The following is a 21,417-nucleotide window of genomic DNA, read 5'->3' on the forward strand; positions in this document are numbered from 1 at the left end:
AAGCCTTTCGGAATTTCTTTCATTAGATTAACTAACACAATACATTATGATAAGATTCTGGATAAGAACTAACGTCAACGACTTATGCAAATATGTACAAGTTAGGTGTTTTGTCTCTCAGTCAATCCTTTCCCACCTTCAAAACTTATTAAATTCAGTTACTATTGCTACATGTTTGTGTAATATTATTGAGGATATACTATAATAGCAAGGAGGATATACTATATTAGCTGCTGAACATATGCCTCTTTCATGGATTTCCATTCTGTACTAAATGCTGTGCCAGCCCTATCGACGTGTTGATGTCGTCTGACCATCTGGCTCGTGGTTTCCCGTCGTTTCGGTTTGCCAATTGAGGTCTCCATAAAAGTCCAAACCCATCTATCGTCATCTCCGCGGCATATAAATAATAAAATAAAAAAAAAAAGCCATTTATTCCTTAATATCAATATAAAAATAGATACAAAGTTTGTGGATAATGCATGCATTATTATAACATTTCAGTTGTTCAATTTCTTAATAAATTATTTATAAATGAATTTTAATTTTAATTTAGTACAATTATGTCATCAATATCATCATCATATTATCATCATTATATTATTAGTATGAAATGTATTATACAATATAAAAATAAATAAATAAGATTTAAAATTTCAGTTACGTTCCAGATATTAAGGACCTCTCTCGAGTATAGGCCTCCTCCAATTGTTTCCATTTGTCCCGTATTTTTGCTGTTTCTATCCAGTGTTGTCCTGCTACTTTTTTAATTTCATCTGATCTCCGCGACATATATGATCGGCCTATCCTAGCGTAAATAAATCTGCGTAAACTAATTCGTGGTAAGGGATTGCGCAGCATGCCCACTCATCTGTTTCCAAACGCCGGACCTCCCTAATCAAATTATGTAAACAAATAGAATAGCAGTCGACACTTCCCGAATTCGGAACCTTAATGTAAACAACTTCACCGTATTTATTTGCGTTATTAAAGAGACCGTAAACATCTGTCACATTGAGATTTGAAACTCTTAAACTTGTCTCAGTGGCTCTCGGAAATGCTTATATGATGTAAGCTTGGGTATTCTCGACTTTAGTCCACTGGCAAAAGAGAAAGATAAAATGAAACTTTTAAATTTATGAGTAACCCTTTTTGAACTTATTTTGTTATAAAATTGAAGTGTCTCAGAAGTTCTCATGTGTTTATATTTGCTACAAATCGTATAATTTTATGCTCATACTCGTGTAAATTTTGTCGAGTTATTATGCGGTGAGTAAGTTAATGAACATAACCTCATAATATTGTCTTCGGTTACCGCGATAGTTACTCATGAAATAAAACTATGGAAACGGATTAAATCGCGTATAATGAATTTAAAATACATCCCGACGTTTCGAACTCTTTACAGCGTTCGTGGTGAACGGGTGACGGGTCACCCGTTGACCACGAACGCTACGCGATTTAATCCGTTTCCATAGTTTTATTTCATGAACATAACCTCAGTTTCATATTTATTGTTACAGATTATTAAATCCTAATAAAAATGACGAGAACATCCTGTACCTAGTTTATTTTACAAGGAAGCTCAAATAAAGATTGACAGCACTTCACTTCATCCAATAACGTTTGATATGCCTAATTGAAAACAAATACTCCAGTTAAATGAAATGCGTACGGGTGTTTAATTTTCTGTTTAACTTTTTTATATCTTATAACCATTATTACCACTTTAATTTATTTATATTTGGCTATGGGTTCAGTATTTATACATTTGTAAAAATATTATCGTTACCTAATAATTAAAGAAATATTTTTCACGTGACCACTTTGTTATTTGTTGAACTGTTTGTACATAATCACCCTATAAATGATAATTTTAATAAGCTCCATATGGCAAAATTTTATAACGTTACAATTTCATAATACAGTACGTAATAAAGTTGCTCATAAGAAATACTCTGAGATAATTATTATAGGTATTTGGTGCTAATATAAAGCGGGTTACAGGCAATAGCCATAAATAAGCGAAAAATGATAATAACGGATGTGTGAAATGCAGTGTCGCAAAGGGAAATCGTAAAAACGTTATTGTTTAAATATAGGTAAGTTACGACAGAATATGACTTGAATATAATATTTTCGGGCGACGGATGAGGTTTGGTTGTAAATTGGTCTTCCTATTATTTCCACTGTTGAATATGGCTCTTTCGTGGATGTCCATTCAATTTCATGTGCAGCGGTGCAATGCTAGGTTGGTTCTGCCATCATTTTGATGTCGCACTATTTAGCTGGTTTACCGTTAATAGTCAGGTCTCAAGTGTTTCTTCTAAATTGTGATTATTACCATCATAATTATGTATACACTACCTTTTTGTATAAAGGAATCTCTAGTACTAGTATAGGGTGGGTACGTAAGTGCTATCTGCTTCAAGGGATAATTAATACGGTACCCTGTATACAGTAAAGTTTTTCTTCCTCTGTATTTAAGTGAAGTTTAATTTCATAATTTGTTTTCAAAAACCTTTTGTTTGAAATAACACCTACCAAATTAGTTTAACTAGTCAATTTGACCCCGGTTCAGTAAATTACATCACAATGCACGATGATATTAGGGTTGCCATAAATATTTGGCAAGTATTCGGTATTCGGCCAAAATTGCCTACTATTCGGCGTATACCAATTATGAACAGTTAGGAATAAAGAAAAAAAAGGTTATTGGAAACTATGTACTATTATTTAATATTCAAAAAGTTGCATGTCATGCCAAATGTGGTTGCTGAATATTCGGTATTTGGCCAAAAACACTATTCGGTCCATCTCTAGATTGTATCCATTCGTTTTAACATGTAATTAGTGTTGCGGTATTCTGCAGCACTGCCCGATAAACAAACCAAACAACATACTCGTAATGAGATTTGCAATCTCAGTTTAATTTACAAATTTCCACTAATAGCTCGTTTCTATTTTAGGTAATGCTAATGAATGTTTGAACTTAAATCCGTGTTTCGATAAAGGGTTAATTAATTATAAATAGATACGTAATAACATGAATTATAATTGGGTAATTAAATTAACGCGTCGTACGTTCAACAGTATTAGAATTATTGGAAATTAGTAAAGCGTGAAACGATGTTATTTGAGTATTTGGATTTTCAGTTGTACCTACTATCCTTTTACTGTGAGTGATTGGTCTTTCGACACAGATTTTGAAAGTCATCTTAAGCACAAAACAAAATTGTTGGCATAGACACATTATTTGGACATTTCCACCGTAGAAATGTATTTACTCGTATGCTTCATCTGAAATTCTCCCAAAAATTATCTCCCTTAAATAAAAAAAAAAAAATAATAATTTAAATTTAAAATTTCTCCCTTATGATGAACAGTGAAGATCCATCTCTGACGAAAATCCAAATTTGTAAACGGTTTTAGCGAAACTATCTCTGAAGGACATTGTGATTCTGTAAATTTAAAAGGAGGACGAAGTACACTTTAATTTGTAGTTTATAAGTACCTAAAACTGCCTTGAGTAGATGTAACAACACCGCCATCACTTCCCACTTGTTGACTCCGTTGAAAGCAGATAATTGGGCACTCAAGTTAAAGTAATATTTGTTTACCAAGTACTAGACGTTCGCATAACTAACCTATCCAACTTGAGATGCAGTGTTTCTCACGCGCATGTGTTTCAAACAAACGGTTAACCATAACAAACGCGGGTAAGTTTATAATTTATAGCCACTTGCACGATGACAGGGCGCCAGTTACACCGAAATTATTGTTAAGGATAAACAATGGTCGTACGTACCTACACACTTATGAACCCTGTCATATCGAGAACCCATAAGAAGTTTAAGGGATCCGTAATTGAGCGAAAGAAGCAAAAGTGGGCCGAAGTTTTTCACTTGATGCGACCTTTATGCAACTAGTTCGGAACACGGAATATTGATATCATCTCCAAAGCGCCTGTATAAATAAACCTTTTAGGAAATCCCTTTATCTTTATTTACAAAAGTATTTGACGGCGTATTCATATGACCAGCCAGCAATTTAGCAACGCTCGAAAGTAATAATGATGAATGTTGACTTTTTAGTTTCGAGGCGCGGTTAGAGATAAGTTTAGCAAACGCACTAAGCGTAAAGCTACGAACTGTTTATTTTTCACATATTGCTACGTCAACATTCTTTACTATCGTTTGAAGATTGTGTACAGAACTGTTTAATATTATTTCTAGACATGTTTAGTCTGTGACCTGTTTACCGCGAAGGAATGTAGGTAAAATGTTTTATAATGGTAACGCTAATATGTAATTTACATGGAAAGCTATGCTTGTGAAATGACGTAATGTTTACTGTCACCGGTTACCAATAAGTTTTGTGAAGTGGGCTTGAATTATAAAAATATTCACAAGAAAGCCTACGCGGTCCGTTAAACACACACGGTAGCTTTTCAACCGTGGGTGTTATTATAAAAATAAATGAAAACATGTTTTCTGAATCATGTTTGTTTTGACGGGGGGCTACCATATTTACGGCTCAGTCGCACCAAACGCCGGGTTAGACCCACACAAAGCGCGATTGATTGTTCGGATCTCGTAAAATATGAACGGCGCTCCACTTTCGAAATTGATTAATTGTGAGTCGCGACGTCAAAGATGCGAGTGTTTCGGTAATCTAATTTAAGAATCCACTCAAACGCTTATTTGTCGACAGTTTGTTTAGTTTTTAATTGCCGCTTTCATTAATCTTTCACATTGATTTACGGTCAAACTGATAGACTAATGGATAGGTAATTGAAATAATCCTATATTTTTTTATTATTATTGTCGTGTGAATGGTGGTCGACAATAAGGGATTACTTTTTGCCGACCGCGCAGTTCTGTCGGTGCGTGTATTGCCAAAATTGCACAAGTTTTTAGAAAAGTTTTGGACAAAGCGTCAGCGTCACTTTGCCGACAATGGTATATTTTTGTTCGTGCGGTCTCGACTGACAGATCACGTGATGTATTGGGACCGAGAAGGGGATTATTTTTACCCATTTCACGAAGTTTGCATGCATCTATTGTGCTCGGCGGAAGCTACTCAATGCGGCCGGCAGATTATTGTTCGTTGTGAATTTTGGGAGTTTATGAATGATGTTTAGAACATTTGGTAGGTAATTTAATATTTGGACGTTGAAATTAGATTTTATTTCATTGGAAACTCATAAGTGTTCAATAAAAATACTATTAATTTGATACACAGTTAAAATAAAAGCTGGTTATTTTTAAATAATAACCGTGAGAGTTATTGCAAAGAAGTAAGTAGGTATGTATTCATTTATTATTGGTTCATAATCAAAGCCATAACAGATGTCACCCGTGATCGACACAGCGGTTCAGACATGAATAATCCCAGATTATCGACGTGCAGAAAAATGTATTGTAACATAAAATATAAAAAAACAGAGATAAGCCCACAAAGGGCGGCGTCCTGTTTGACACCCCCGATTTATTCAACAATAAAGATGTTCGCTCGAATTGCACTGTGGTACTAAACGTAAACAGATAAAGCGCACAAAAAATGAACAAAGTTGCTAACGTAGAAGACGCTCTACGACGTTTAGCAACTTTGTTCTTATTTGTAACTTAGGTACCTATTGAAATTTATTTTTAAAGGTATACATTTTATTTTGTACTTTTATGTGGTGATGAAATCTTCTAAAATATTTTAGGCGTCATTCGGAACCTATTGAGATATAGTCAAACGCAAATTGTCAGTCCAGGGTGCGTAGCCGAATGGCACAAACACTCACGAAACGAAACGCTAGTAGATATCTATCTCTATAGCTCTTGCGTATTGGCGCGACAGAGCCAGACTACCTTTCGCGGCGTTTCGTTTTCAGTAAGGACCATCAAAAATGAAAACAATATCTTTATTACTACATAATGCTTGTAATAATGTTAAATTGAGTCTTGAGCAAAATCATTTAATTTTTAGAAGCAGCTTTTTTCTCTTACCTTATTGACGCACAATATTTGCAAAATACTACAGATTTACCGCAAATGGTAATAACAAAATCAACTTTCTACATTTAATTCTAAATAATTAAAATTCAATCTATAGTTACCTCGATAACACACAAATTCAGATAGGTCGATACGTTGTTTATACAGCACGGGAAGCATGGTCGCGCGATAGACGATAAAATAGCAGGCCGTCCCTATCGCACTATTTGTAAGTGCGATAGGGACGGCCTGATATTTTATCGTGAACGCGCGACCATGCTTCCCGTGCAGGTCTTACGGATATTGATGTATGTATCGTTAAATAGGTTAAGAAAACTGTTTCAGTATCGATAAAATAATGCGTGTGAGCCCGATAAACTCTTTGCGCATTCCTTCTCCTTGTTTATAAACTTGCGTTCAAACAGGCATGGGCGTCGCAAGCCTTTAGAGCAGTATTAACGAATGCACATATAAAACATGTGTGCGTCACAAACTCTCAAACTCCAAGAACACGTGTTGAAATAGGTAAATACGAACAGACCGTTTGCGTGACCAACAAATTCAATGTGCTCGATATTGTTATGATTTTACTGTTCTTATTTACTACGTTACGGAGATTGGGGTGAGTTGAAATAGAGGTAAGTTGAAACAACGATAATTTGATGAATTTGATCAGTCAACGACTTTGAGGTAAAGATGCATATTGAAGGACCAACGCTTTGCGTATTTTAAGCTCGATATGCTGTCTTAAAATTGACGCAGTTTCAAGTTTCAACTCTTATCTATGCTAACTCTAAATAGACAGGCTGCCTATACCCAAATTAATATTCTTTCATTTTGTGTCAATTAATTTGTCGTAGATGCAATGTACATCTTACTAACTTCTTTGAAACATAATGTTTTAATTATCTATTTAAAGTCAATGTAGGTACCTAACTATACCTTATCAAGTTATCATTTAGAGTCATACTAATTAGCTTAATTTAATTAAACACTTGACAAACAGACGCAGTGTATGAAAATGGCAATTGTCCTTATCTATGAAATAAACTGCTCCTTGTTCTCCAATACTGTTTGAACTTTGAATTCCCGGAGACTGGCTGCAGCGTTCCAATGAGGTGACGGGGGAAACTGAAGTTATCATTGTTTAGAGGTTAGATATGGCCCGACTGATGATAACCTTGAACTGTTTAATGTCAGTATAAGTTTCTTATTTCGTTGATAGAACTATAACGATAATAAATATTTATATTTACATTTAATTATAAACGTTGTGTTATACATAATAAGCATATAAATTAATTTAATCGATATTATTATTCTTGTTAGTAAAAAAAATACAAAAATGTAATACATCATAGCTCTCAGTTAGTAAAGATGTAGTACGAAAAGCTTCGTATTTTTCCGGAAACCTTCGTATCTGTCATGCCAGTAGGTCTAGCACATGATTGCCGCGAGAGTATGTCGCCGCGAGATAGATGACACGTCTTCTTCTAACTGTATTAATGACATAGGACGGGTAGTCTATCTCGCGGCGACATAGTTCGCGGCAATCATGTGTTGGGCCTACTGTTCGGACAGTGTCAGTACGTCTTGTACGGAGACTGACTGAAATAACGTAACACGTTCGTACGTTTCCGTAAAATTGCGAAGGAAAAGCTTTTCGCACTACATCTGTAACTATTTATTAATCTGTGCATCAATGACCATTTGACAATTCAATTCAATCAATTCAATCATTTATTCATAAATAATAATTTACACGTCACATCATCATATTACAATTTGCAATCAACAATAAAAATAAACACTGTAAAGCAGGCGGGCGGGTGGTCTACTGGTGAGGACGTTAGCCGCGTAAGCTGAAGACCCAGGTTCGATTCCCGGCTCGGCCACCAGTGGGCCCTGTCGTTTTTTCTTTCGTGTATGATATCTATTTAAATTTATAATTTATGTATAGTAGTGTGACTACTTGAAAAAAGAACAAATCGAAAAATATTCAATAAAATAATTTGATTTGTTCCCTAGCTAGTACAGCAATACAGTACGTAAAGCAATTGCGATATACGGTAAACATTCTAGTGCTTGACATGCTAATGCCGAATAGATGACACTCAGCTGTCACTTCTATTGAAAATCACATTTCAAGTTTATTGACAACATTTGGGTCAATGATGGGTACTTAGACATCTTATAAAACATGCTGGTAAACTCAGTACCTACTTAAACCAAAATGTATAAATCTTCAAGTATAATTTGCTAAATCTATGCAACATGATGATTTTTAGGGTTCCGTAGTCAACTAGGAACCCTTATAGTTTCGCCATGTCTGTCTGTCCGTCCGTCCGTCCGTCCGTCCGTCCGCGGATAATCTCAGTAACCGTAAGCACTAGAAAGCTGAAATTTGGTACCAATATGTATATCAATCACGCCAACAAAGTGCAAAAATAAAAAATTGAAAAAAATGTTTTATTAGGGTACCCCCCCTACATGTAAAGTGGGGGCTAATATTTTTTTTCATTCCAACCCCAACGTGTGATATATTGTTGGATAGGTATTTAAAAATGAATAAGGGTTTACTCAGATCGTTTTTTGATAATATTAATATTTTCTGAAATAATCGCTCCTAAAGGAAAAAAAAGTGCGTCCCCCCCCCTCTAACTTTTGAACCATATGTTTGAAAAATATGAAAAAAATCACAAAAGTAGAACTTTATGAAGACTTTCTAGGAAAATTGTTTTGAACTTGATAGGTTCAGTAGTTTTTGAGAAAAATACGGAATACTATGGAACCCTACACTGAGCGTGGCCCGACACGCTCTTGTTAAAGTACTAAACTGCATAATTTAAGGTCCCATTGTCTGTGCAACTGGACTATAGAGTTTCTTATGAATACAACACAAGCAAGTTACATACTTGCGGCCAATAAAATAAATTATTTCGATAGTTACAACACTTCCATACATACGTTCCGTGGAAACTATAGATTGTTTTATAAATTATATTACCTGTGAAAATAGTTATTTGTTATACAAGGGGGCAAAGTTGTTTTAACGCCGAGTGTGGAACTGAAAAACGAGCAAGTGAAAGGATTCTATAGATGAACCACGAGCGAAGCGAGTGGTTCGAGAATAGAATCCTGAACTTGCGAGTTTTTTAACACACGAGAAGTAAAATACATTTGCACCCGAGTGTAACACAAAACTTTTCCCCTGACTATAGCGAGGAAACTGCAACGCACAAAATGCGTTTATCACTGCTACCAGTAGTTCCACAGGTGGTAAATCATCTTAATTACTAGATTCACCTACTGTAAGGACATCACTAGTCGCTGGTCCCCATCCCTAGGCATCGCTGTCAACTGGGCGTCAGACTGACTGGAAGCTTCCATTGGGAGCATTTGTAACTCAGATTGTATTTTGAGATTCCGTTCAATAAACTGTATAATTAATAGTGGTATCCTGGTGTTTTTACTCTAACAGTTTCAGAAGCGCGATATTAAGTTACCCATATACGCCCGTACTATGAAATTTGTCCGAAATTGACAATGCCATTCTCGCGCCGCGCTCGTAACCATTTATTGTCGTCCAACAGTATTTAATTAACACCAGTCGATCTGATTCAACGAGTAAAGACACTAGCACCATATATTACAGTTAAAAGTGTACGAGGCAAAGAATGTGATGCAAATAGTTGTCCGTATTTGTATCTACCAACAAAGAGGTAGAACATGCCGTGTAGTGGCGTGCGTGTCTTGTGTTTTTCAGATCCATTGCACTTTAAGAGATATTCACACTTTGGAGTAGTATTTGATCATAATGAGTGTGTAACAGGAAGTAAATGTGATCCAAACACAGTGCTCTGGGGCAGAAGTGATCAACATCCAGAATACTGTGTTGTGTTTCTTTATTTCAGATCAACTTAATTATGTATATGTTGAAGATACTAATACTTGGATGTGCTCACAAAATGTATCACAATAAGTACCACAGTAAGTCATGGACGGTGAGACGTTAAAAACACATCCAAGTTGTCATTCACAACAATGCTCCGGGCAGAGTATAAATGTATAGAGAGGCTGCTGTAGTGAATAATCATTAGCTCACCTTGTGTGTTGTGTTTTTGTGCTTCCAGATATGTTTCAGAATACATAATACATATTGTACCTACTTGTGATATATTGACAATTGTCACGGTGTCACAGTGAAACAAAATATAAGATAAGTTTCAATCTAAATGGCACCTAAATGATTCCTTATAACAGGTGACTTTATGAGTTTTATGATCTACAAAGAGAGATGATCATTATCTTGCCCTATTTGTCATATTAAATATAAGTTTGTCCGGAATGACATGGAATAAGGTATTTATCCTACTCAATAATATTGTACCATTGCATCTGGCTTATGTAAGTATACTGACAGTAAATACATTTTAAATTCACTACAGGTTGGTATAAAGGGATGAGTAAATAAGCATAAGAAACTTTGACAACTGTTGACTATAAGTTCACTAACACTTCTCCGGGGCCTGTACCGGGGACTGTATTTTGAAATCTGTCTTAGTGACATTCTTATGCATATAAACTCTGTATGATCTTGCATTTTTCTAAATGAGGAAATGTGTTGCTATATTACATGGCACAAATTTATCAAAAAATGTTGAGAAAATAATAATAATATTAACATAATACTATTTTGATGAGGTTAATTATGCATCTTGTTAAAACCATAATGTGTGTCAAAATTAAGGGCATAGCACTGAAGTATAGTGTATTGTTGATGCTGTTTTGTGTATAATAATGTTGGTTTAGCATTGCAAACATTTTTGACAAGAAATGTAATCATGTTCTAAATTGAACCAAAGACAAATATATTCCCTAGACAGACACTTGGAACATTTATTATCATGACATAGTCCAGTGTCCATTTAATGCATTATCAGTGATATAATTTGTTCCTTAATTACATTCCTTTCCAGATTAATTTATTGATTACAGTAGTTGCCTGCCGGTAACCTGGTGAATATTGACCATAAGTTGAAAATACTTGCATTGATAAGGCATGATTCCAGAAGTTCCTGAGGTTAAATCTTGCTAAAAGCTGGAAACACCAAACTGGATATCTATTAAACTATTTATGACACTGGTAAAATTTGTCATAGCTAATGGTAAGAGATTTTGATATTTATAGACCTGATGGACTTTAACGGTCTACATGCTATACTTGTCTGTTACAACAAATCAGTTTGATTTGGAATTGGGCTTGAAACATGCCAATCAGTTAAGTTTTTAACAGATGTGCAATAATCTGAGGTAAATAACTTAATTGGAGCTTCTAATAATTTTAACCCTTCACTGCGAAGGAATGTTTCTGAACTGAAGCATGACAAACAGGTAACGTTTGAAGTTGACAAGTATTGTCTACTTTTAATATGTTCTGTTCCTTGAAATATAAAAAAAAAAAATAACTGTACACTTCTATTGCTTCTTGATTTCACAAGAATATATATATTTTACATGTTTTGTGACTTTTGCAAGAATCAAAAATAATGATATTTTGTTATAAAAACTCAATCACCTGTACTAAGTATTCTTGCATATGCATAGTATTAACACAACTAACAAAATTATGTAGTTGTGCAGGTGGCAGCTATATGGATAATGTTGTGCTTTAAATTGCACATATACCTACAGCTGGAGCACCTCTCTAGTGTGTCTGGCAAGCTTGATGGTTTAATTATTAAGCTTATGCACCATGCCTGATGATGATATATAAATACCTTTGTCAAGAACTATTTGGTAAGTGAACAATGATAGATAAAATATTACATTATTTGAATGTAGTGAAACCTCGATAAGTCAAGCCAAGTGCCATATGATTATTCTTGCTTGACTGGAATGTGTTTCAATAATGGTATATATAGTAAGCGTGTTACCTTAGGGGCACGGGAAAAATAAGACAAGTTGCACGCCGGATTGAGAACCGAGTTGTGTTTTGTCTAATTGGTCTCAGATTAAGAACTGAGTTGTCATTACATATATGCACACCGGATTGAGAACCGAGTTGTGTTTTGTCTTATTAGTCTCAGATTAAGAACTGAGTTGTCATTACATATATGCACGCCGGATTGAGAACCGAGTTGTATTTTGTCTTATTAGTCTCAGATTAAGAACTGAGTTGTCATTACATATATGCACGCCGGATTAAGAACCGAGTTGTGTTTTGTCTTATTGGTCTCAGATTAAGAACTGAGTTGTCATTACATATATGCACACCGGATTGAGAACCGAGTTGTGTTTTGTCTTATTAGTCTCAGATTAAGAACTGAGTTGTCATTACATATATGCACGCCGGATTGAGAACCGAGTTGTGTTTTGTCTTATTAGTCTCAGATTAAGAACTGAGTTGTCATTACATATATGCACACCGGATTGAGAACCGAGTTGTGTTTTGTCTTATTAGTCTCAGATTAAGAACTGAGTTGTCATTACATATATGCACGCCGGATTGAGAACCGAGTTGTGTTTTGTCTTATTAGTCTCAGATTAAGAACTGAGTTGTCATTACATATATGCACGCCGGATTGAGAACCGAGTTGTATTTTGTCTTATTAGTCTCAGATTAAGAACTGAGTTGTCATTACATATATGCACGCCGGATTAAGAACCGAGTTGTGTTTTGTCTTATTGGTCTCAGATTAAGAACTGAGTTGTCATTACATATATGCACACCGGATTGAGAACCGAGTTGTGTTTTGTCTTATTAGTCTCAGATTAAGAACTGAGTTGTCATTACATATATGCACGCCGGATTGAGAACCGAGTTGTGTTTTGTCTTATTAGTCTCAGATTAAGAACTGAGTTGTCATTACATATATGCACGCCGGATTAAGAACCGAGTTGTGTTTTGTCTTATTAGTCTCAGATTAAGAACCGAGTTGTGCTTGTCTTATTACTTTCAGATTAAGAACTGAGTTTCCATTGCATATATACACGCCGGATTAAGAACCGAGTTGTGTTGCCTTTACATGATGTTAATAATATATTCTGTTCACAGGGTTTCCTGATAAGCACATTGTACCTGAATCTTGTGGTATCCATGGTAGTGTAATTAATGTGATATCCACAAATGAAGTGATTTCCGTCACTTAAAGTGTGAGTCATAATTATAATGATTACTTTAATGTCTGCTATACATTTAGCACTTTGATTATTGTTTCTTAAGTAGTTCTGTTTATGCAATGCAGGCCTAAGGAGGCGGACCATGTGCATAAGACCTATTATTGTGATGCAGGTCTTTGGAGACGGACCATCATGTGTTATATAGACTATCCTTGCGAGGTTAGTTCTGTTCTGGTATTTGTGGTGTAGGTCTTTACAGACGCCATCATGTGTTATATAGACTATCCTTAAGAGGATTGGTCTGTTTTTGTTATTTGTGATGTAGGTCTTTACAGACGCCATCATGTGTTATATAGACTATCCTTAAGAGGATTGGTCTGTTTTTGTTATTTGTGATGTAGGTCTTTACAGACGCCATCATGTGTTATATAGACTATCCTTAAGAGGATTGGTCTGTTTTTGTTATTTGTGATGTAGGTCTTTACAGACGCCATCATGTGTTATATAGACTATCCTTAAGAGGATTGGTCTGTTTCTGTTATTTGTGATGTAGGTCTTTAGAGACGCCATCATGTGTTATATAGACTATCCTTAAGAGGATTGGTCTGTTTCTGTTATTTGTGATGTAGGTCTTTACAGACGCCATCATGTGTTATATAGACTATCCTTAAGAGGATTGGTCTGTTTTTGTTATTTGTGATGTAGGTCTTTACAGACGCCATCATGTGTTATATAGACTATCCTTAAGAGGATTGGTCTGTTTCTGTTATTTGTGATGTAGGTCTTTAGAGACGCCATCATGTGTTATATAGACTATCCTTAAGAGGATTGGTCTGTTTTTGTTATTTGTGATGTAGGTCTTTACAGACGCCATCATGTGTTATATAGACTATCCTTAAGAGGATTGGTCTGTTTCTGTTATTTGTGATGTAGGTCTTTAGAGACGCCATCATGTGTTATATAGACTATCCTTAAGAGGATTGGTCTGTTTCTGTTATTTGTGATGTAGGTCTTTACAGACGCCATCATGTGTTATATAGACTATCCTTAAAAGGATTGGTCTGTTTTTGTTATTTGTGATGAAGGTCTTCAGAGACGCCATCATGTGTTACATAGACTTTCCTTAAGAGGATTGTTCTGTTTCTGTTATTTGTGATGAAGGTCTTCAGAGACGCCATCATGTGTTATATAGGCTTTCCTTAAGAGGATTGTTCTGTTTCTGTTATTTGTGATGTAGGTCTTCATAGACGCCATCATGTGTTACATAGACTTTCCTTAAGAGGATTGTTCTGTTTCTGTTATTGTGATGTAGGTCTTCACAGACGCCATCATATGTTATATAGACTACCCTTACGAGGCTAGTTCTGTTCTGTTATCTGTGATGTAGGTCTTACAGACGCCATCATGTGTTATATAGACTATCCTTAAGAGGATTGGTCTGCTTCTGTTATTTGTGATGTAGGTCTTACAGACGCCATCATGTGCTATATAGTCTATCCTTAAGAGGATTGGTCTGCTTCTGTTATTTGTGATGTAGGTCTTACAGACGCCATCATGTGCTATATAGTCTATCCTTAAGAGGATTGTTCTGCTTCTGTTATTTGTGATGAAGGTCTTCAGAGATGCCATCATGTGTTATATAGTCCTTAAGAGGTATATCCTTAAGAGGTTAGCTTGAGACCTTGTTTGTCAAAAGCATGTTTTATGACCTTAAAGAGTAATGATCTCAAGGTTACCTTGAAAGGGTCACTTACATGCATACTTTCCAGAGGTCGCTGGTGAAATTACGGTTTCCAATAGAGCGGAGAGAGCAACTGTTCAGAATGCCTAGCTGAACGAATGCATGCTACAGGCTGCGCGACAACCTTGTCATGAAGAGCCAACTTCTGCGGTCGTTGCGCTGACAGCCACGAAAGAAGCCGTATCACCGTGGCTTTCGTATGAAGATTTGATATGGTAATGTGTGTTGTCTTATAGCAAAATTGGTGGCTAGTACACATTGATTATTACCATTTATTAATTTTATCATGTTGATAGAAAAAAATAATCAGCGGTTGTTAAAGGTCCTGCCAAGGAACAGCCATGTATTCTGCTTAATATATATAAAAAAAAAAAAAATACATACATGACAATATTTTGTAATGTCTTGATTGTCATTGTTTATTACTAAATTATTTAACGGCTATGTAAGCCGGATCTGTAATTGAGAGCACCTACTATGCCAATTGTAAATTAATTTCTCGTAACCTTATCATGTTACTTGAACGACAGTTGTGTTGTACTGATTCTATCACCTACTGGCTTAGTTCCAAGGAAAAATTATCACGTTCTCGTTACATTAAGGAACTTAGTATTTCCCATGTATGTTACAGAGCTTCTTAACAAGAGCTTGTGCTGTGTTGGAAGGTGGCTATGATCACGCATAGGGTGTGTCATGTTAACCTCTCACGAGTTGTACGCCTTCTTGCGCATGTGGGGAGCTTCACAGCCTACAGTGACGAAGCCAACTGTGAGTTTGTTCCATGTATTTGCTATTTAAACGACGCCAATCATCATTATTATATTGAGCGGTTGGTTAGTTTGGAATGCACCGCTCACGTAAGTCTTAACTTAAGGATAAATGGCATAATACTTGCCTGAAAATAAATGAAATGTATTGATGGGTGAAGTTATTTACAAGCAAATATTAGATGGTGTTTTGTACACCAGTAATTACCTGCCCGCCGCTAGATGTCATCTATTTTACATAATTAATTTGACTAATATATAGTATCGATCATGGCGGTAAAACATGTACTTTTCGTACCATCGCACCTTAATAGTTTTAAAGCCTTACTGGCTGTGGATTTGTTAAATAATGACCTGACTTACTTGTACTAGGCTAGTCTGGTCATGCAATCTTGAGTTTAGTTATGTCATTACTATGATTCGACTATAAAATGAGGCCAATTACATATCCTGGTGTAAGTTAGTCTTAAACTACACCGGCCGTTTCCAACGGTTCTCGTGTTAATCACTTCAAAGGACCAGGGCCTGAGTGTATAGCTGGAGTATACAAAGTTCTTGTTCACTTTGCAGAAAAGAAAAGAACAAATGAACAGATGAAGTCTACCGCCACCAGTTGGAGGCGCGGCCTGCTTCGGCTGCGTTGACTGCGGCAGTCATCAAGTAGCAGCATGGATAGCAGAGACCTTCGGGACGAAAGGTCAAGGTCAGAATGGGCGAATGTAAGGACATCACTAGTCGCTGGTCCCCATCCCTAGGCATCGCTGTCAACTGGGCGTCAGACTGACTGGAAGCTTCCATTGGGAGCATTTGTAACTCAGATTGTATTTTGAGATTCCGTTCAATAAACTGTATAATTAATAGTGGTATCCTGGTGTTTTTACTCTAACACTACTTTTATCAATTTTAAAGCAGTTAATTTTACTTTATTCAAGGTCAATTTACTTTACCCACTAGTGGATAAAATGCGTTTTTACCCGCTGGTATTAAAGGACAAAACACTTGTTTCCGAGCTAGTGAGGGGAAAATATAATTATTTAGTGTTATTAAATTTCAAACAAATATGTATTGAAAATTATGAGTAAACGGGAACAAAACTAAGTGAAAACACTTGAAAAAAATTATCATTTGTTTGAATTCAATTCACTCTTTTAAAGAATAGTACATTACGATACAAGTGCGTAAAAAAGGAAGTTCGAAACGAGTGGCGATAAATTAAAACACGACCGAAGGGAGTGTTTTAAATCGACACGAGTTACGAATTTCCTTTTCGCACGTGTATCGTAAGACGTTTTTCAGTACAGATGAGCCTCCGAAGTTTCGACCTGGCATATAATGAACTACTTCTCGCACTAGTGCGTAAAAAAAAACACCATCTGTACTGAAAATTAAATTTCAGAATTCTCTGAAAACAAAATTGAAATAATATTTACGATGTTGATGAACTTCTTGTAAGCAATATCCGTTGGCTAATGACGTGACATCTTACAAATGTGTAAATAAATAATAACTTCGCAAAGTCATGAATATTTTCGTTTCTTAACACGGTTTTAAAACTTCAAAAGAGTTGTTAATGAATACGATTTATCGAGTGCTCGAAAAACTGAGTCATCGGAGTCTCTCTTAATTAGAAGCCGTCGGCGCATACGCAACTCAACTGCGGCTGTCTACAAGCTTACAGTAATTCAAATATACACCGGCATCAGAACGATATACTAAAGATGTCATTCGGTCATCGTTTCTCTCCTCCTTGCCAATATAGATACTGAAAAGTTCGCGTACAATGCACGATATCCGAACGACATCTCAACTTAATTGGATAATAAGTCGCTAAAGAGTTAAATTATCATAAGCAGCGGAATAAACACGTTTTATATTTCGAACAAGTCTCGATCCAATTTACACGGATCATCATAACGGAGCAACGTTCATCTCGCCTTTACTGGTACAGGATGCAGTACATGTGCAGTAAAGGTGAGTCGTAGCGTAAATTGGATCGAAACATGTCGAGCACTTATTCAACTTATAAGACGCAAGTAAGCTTAAAATGTTTGAAAATCACTTGACTTTTATAGTTATAAAATGATATTTGCTCGTATTAAGTACTTATATCATTCTGTAAAATAGGTATATTCTAATACACACAATATACCTACAACTAAGAAACCGGATATTGCGAAATGAGTTCCAAAAATAATGCATTAAAATCTTTGTGAATTTTAATAATGGATAACCACTATCGCATACTTTTATTCTCCGTCGTGATTGACTAAACTATGTATATAATAAGGGCATTCAAACCACTGAGAATGAAAGTTTATAGTGCGGTTTTGATATTTCCGAGTTGGACAGCTGCGCGAGTAAATTTCCCATTCCTCAATAAAACTGTGAATAATTTGAGTCTCCCGTCGTGGGCGAAGTGTCAGATTTTCTACGCCATTAAACATTCCTTTAACTTCGAAATTAGAGTATTAAAATTTGTGGGCATTTTATGGGTCATTGCATATCAATCGCATTAATAATAATGCTAAGATGAAACGGTGCAATGGTGTTGCTATATTGCGTATAATAATTTAAATCTGATAAGTAAATAAACGTGGCCAATAAACAGTGATCTAGTCTATAATGTTGTCGATAATAAAAAGTGAATTAAAGTCAACTTCCGTGAAAGTATTGCCTTTGAAGTTTCCAGTTAGCAGTTGATTCATCCCAGACGGCTATTTTAGGTATGGCGCGGTTCATGCATGCGCTTACGCGCGGCAATACGCGGTTGTGTGTTCTGCCGAAGCGCGCCCGCGCCGTTAACCCGATGAAAATTTAATACCCAGGTTGCACAATGTGTGACCACATGTTTCTACGATCACCACGCGCGCTATCAAAATATTGACTCTCTTATCCGCATCGAGGTTGCATTCTGCCACTTTAATAATACAAGTGTACCTTTGGCTTACCCCATTAACTGGCACTTAAAGTGTGGGCACGTTGCTTATAATAATATTTACTTAAACGGCAACGCAGCTTTAGGAATCTATAAAACATTTTGCTTCCAATGAGCTATGGCCAATTACTGCTACCTACATCTGTTTTTATAGCCTCCTGGTTTTTTTACTGAACCTTTAAAGGATCGTCCATTTTTTGTGATACTGGCTAAATTGACGTTAAAGGCTACCCTTGTGACGATTAAGAGTCATTTAGGGTTAAAAAATGTCACCCCTTCGGACGGGTGCAGTGTCCAAAAAAGAGGGCATTTTTTATCACCTGAGTTGGAAGTCACAAAATGTTTATCGCCACTCAACGGCATGTTGATTTATGTTTCCACCCTGTCAAGGACCGGGACCCACTAGAATGAATTAGATTGTTTAATTGGTCATTTATTCCGGGAGATAACGCCTGGTCACCGCGACAAAGTCAGAGTGGATCGTAAAGCCATTCGCATCGGAGTTCCGTATTCTGATCTATAAGTCGATTTTAGGTTACGAGAACTTATAAATATAGAACGTTTTCATTGCATCATATAAGAAAATAAAGCGCTGTTGCTCTAAGATGTAAGGGCCTGGCCACATGGGCGCGTTGCGGCGACGCAACGCAAAAAATCTGCGGCGCGGCAACGCAACGCAAGAACCTGCGTTGCGTTGCGGCACCGCAAAAATCTCGCGGCGCGGCGACGCACCGCAAAAACTTGCGGTGCGTCGCCGCGCCGCGGGTCCTTGCGTTGCGGTGCCGCGCCGCAGATTTTTAGCGTTGCGTCGCCGCAAAAATTCAACAAATACACGGTGCCGTATTATGACTCTGTTTCCGTTCTGTTCAAATTAACCTTGTTTTCGTTTATATTTGATTTCCATGTATTTTGACTAGGTCGATGAGTAATTTCAAATAATGAAATTTAAAAAAATATAGGTATACACCGTGTTGTTTTGTTTTCCGTTGAATTCGACACGTCGTTAGGTTCATTATCAGGAACCACCCTGTATATCGCTTATTGCTAAATTCGAAAAAATAGTTTTCTTTTCGTCTATCCATACTAATATTATAAATGGTAAAGTGTGTGTCTGTTTGTTTGTCTGTCTATCACGGTAAAACGGAGCGACGAATTGGCGTGATTTTCTAAGTGGAGATAGTTGAAGGGATAGAGAGTGACATAGGCTACTTTTTGTCCCTTTCTAACCCCCCACATCCCTAAAATGGGGAGTGGAAGTTTGTATGGAGCATTCCGCAATTTTCGAATTTAACGCGAGCGAAGCTGCGGGCAGAAGCTAGTATAAATGGGTTAATTAGTGTGGGAGGGCCTTTATCAAAACATTAAAGTCGATGTCAAGTGTTTGACGGCGCATTTGTCCTTTAATACCAGCGGGTAAAAACGCATTTTATCCACTAGTGGGTAAAGTAATTTGACCTTGAATAAAGTCAAATTAACTGCTTTAAAATTGATAAAAGTAGGTGAATCTAGTAATAAAGATGATTTACCACCTGTGGAACTACTGGAAACAGTGATAAACGCATTTTTTGCGTTGTAGTTTCTTCGCTATAGCAGGGGCGGCTCACTCCGCGATTCTATCGCCGCGCTACAAGTACATTCTGGCGGCCGCGAGTTCGCGGCCTAATCAGGGGTGGCGCGCCGCCCGTTCTCGTGGAACGCACGTTCGCACTTTCTATTGTTACTTTACGTCGCGAATTTTTTTTTAAGGTTGTCCGCGTGTGGAATGACTACTTAAATAATGTTTACTTAAATAAATATCTGGATAAAATAAATACCATAGGACATCTTTACACAGATCTACTATTGATTAAGTCCCCCGGAAAGGTTCAATAAGGCTTGTGATGTTGGAACTTAAACAAAAATATATAACTACTACTGTATATATACCTAGAAAGTACCCAAGACCTGAATATAATAGTATAACATTTTACCTCAGTATTATTTAATTCGTTTTAATCCATAGGCAACCCTATCGCCGGACGCCGCGCACGTGCGGCTCGTTTCTTTGTTAGAATTTTGTAGGCATTTAAAAAGGCGGCATGCCGTGAACATCAAAGCAGTGGGCCTTCTGTACTTGTACTATTATATATTCTGTGGCTATAGTGAGGAGAAAAGGATTGTGTTACACTCGGGTGCAAATGTTTTTTACTTCTCGTGTGTTAAAAAAACTCGCATGTTCATGATTCCATTCTCGAACCACTCGCTTCGCTCGTGGTTCAACTATAGAATCCTTTCACTTGCTCGTTTTTCAATTCCACACTCGGCGTTAAAATACAACTTTGCTCCCTTGTATAACAAATAACTATAAGAAGTGGTAAGGGATGCCGCACACGTGTTCAGTAATAGTAGAGGAGATATAGCGTTGGGGGTCATAATAATTCCCACAGAACCGAAGTTTGGTTTTTTTAGTTCTCTGTGTGTGTCTTAATGACATACTAAAAATATAGTAAAATATATTTCTGCAAAATACGTTTTTTCGACCACCAAAAGTTGCATGAAAAATTACTATGAAAAAAAAATCCTAAAATTTAAACATCGTCTCTGGTATCAACTTATGGGGAATTAGGCGGCAAAAAAGTTTTTAACGTTGATGTTTATCAAAAATATAACAATTTTCCACTATTTAGATAAAATAAAAACAGATAAAAATAATACATTTGATGAAGGGAAGTGATTGAAACATAAATTTCAGCAATATTATTTTTTTCATAGGTACCACACCATGGTAAATACGGGTACGATCCGCCTGGTGATAAACAGTCACAGAGCCTATGACGTCTGCCACACTAGAGCCCCACATGCGTGCTGCTGGCCCTTTAGGATACC

General features: G+C 36.4%; 1 protein-coding gene and 1 long non-coding RNA gene across 2 annotated transcripts in view; one reads left to right on the forward strand and one right to left on the reverse strand.

Moving 5' to 3' along the window:
- The window catches only part of LOC125228615 (roundabout homolog 1-like), a 66,332-nt gene that overhangs the window by 18,842 nt on the left and 26,073 nt on the right, over nt 1–21,417 (reverse strand). The window lies entirely within an intron of this gene.
- Nucleotides 12,915–16,483, forward strand: LOC125228616. Its single transcript, XR_007177310.1, has 2 exons — nt 12,915–13,142; nt 14,879–16,483. It is a non-coding gene; the product is annotated as an uncharacterized LOC125228616 (long non-coding RNA).

Source organism: Leguminivora glycinivorella, chromosome 8 (assembly GCF_023078275.1).
Source record: "Leguminivora glycinivorella isolate SPB_JAAS2020 chromosome 8, LegGlyc_1.1, whole genome shotgun sequence".
NCBI lineage: Eukaryota > Metazoa > Arthropoda > Insecta > Lepidoptera > Tortricidae > Leguminivora > Leguminivora glycinivorella.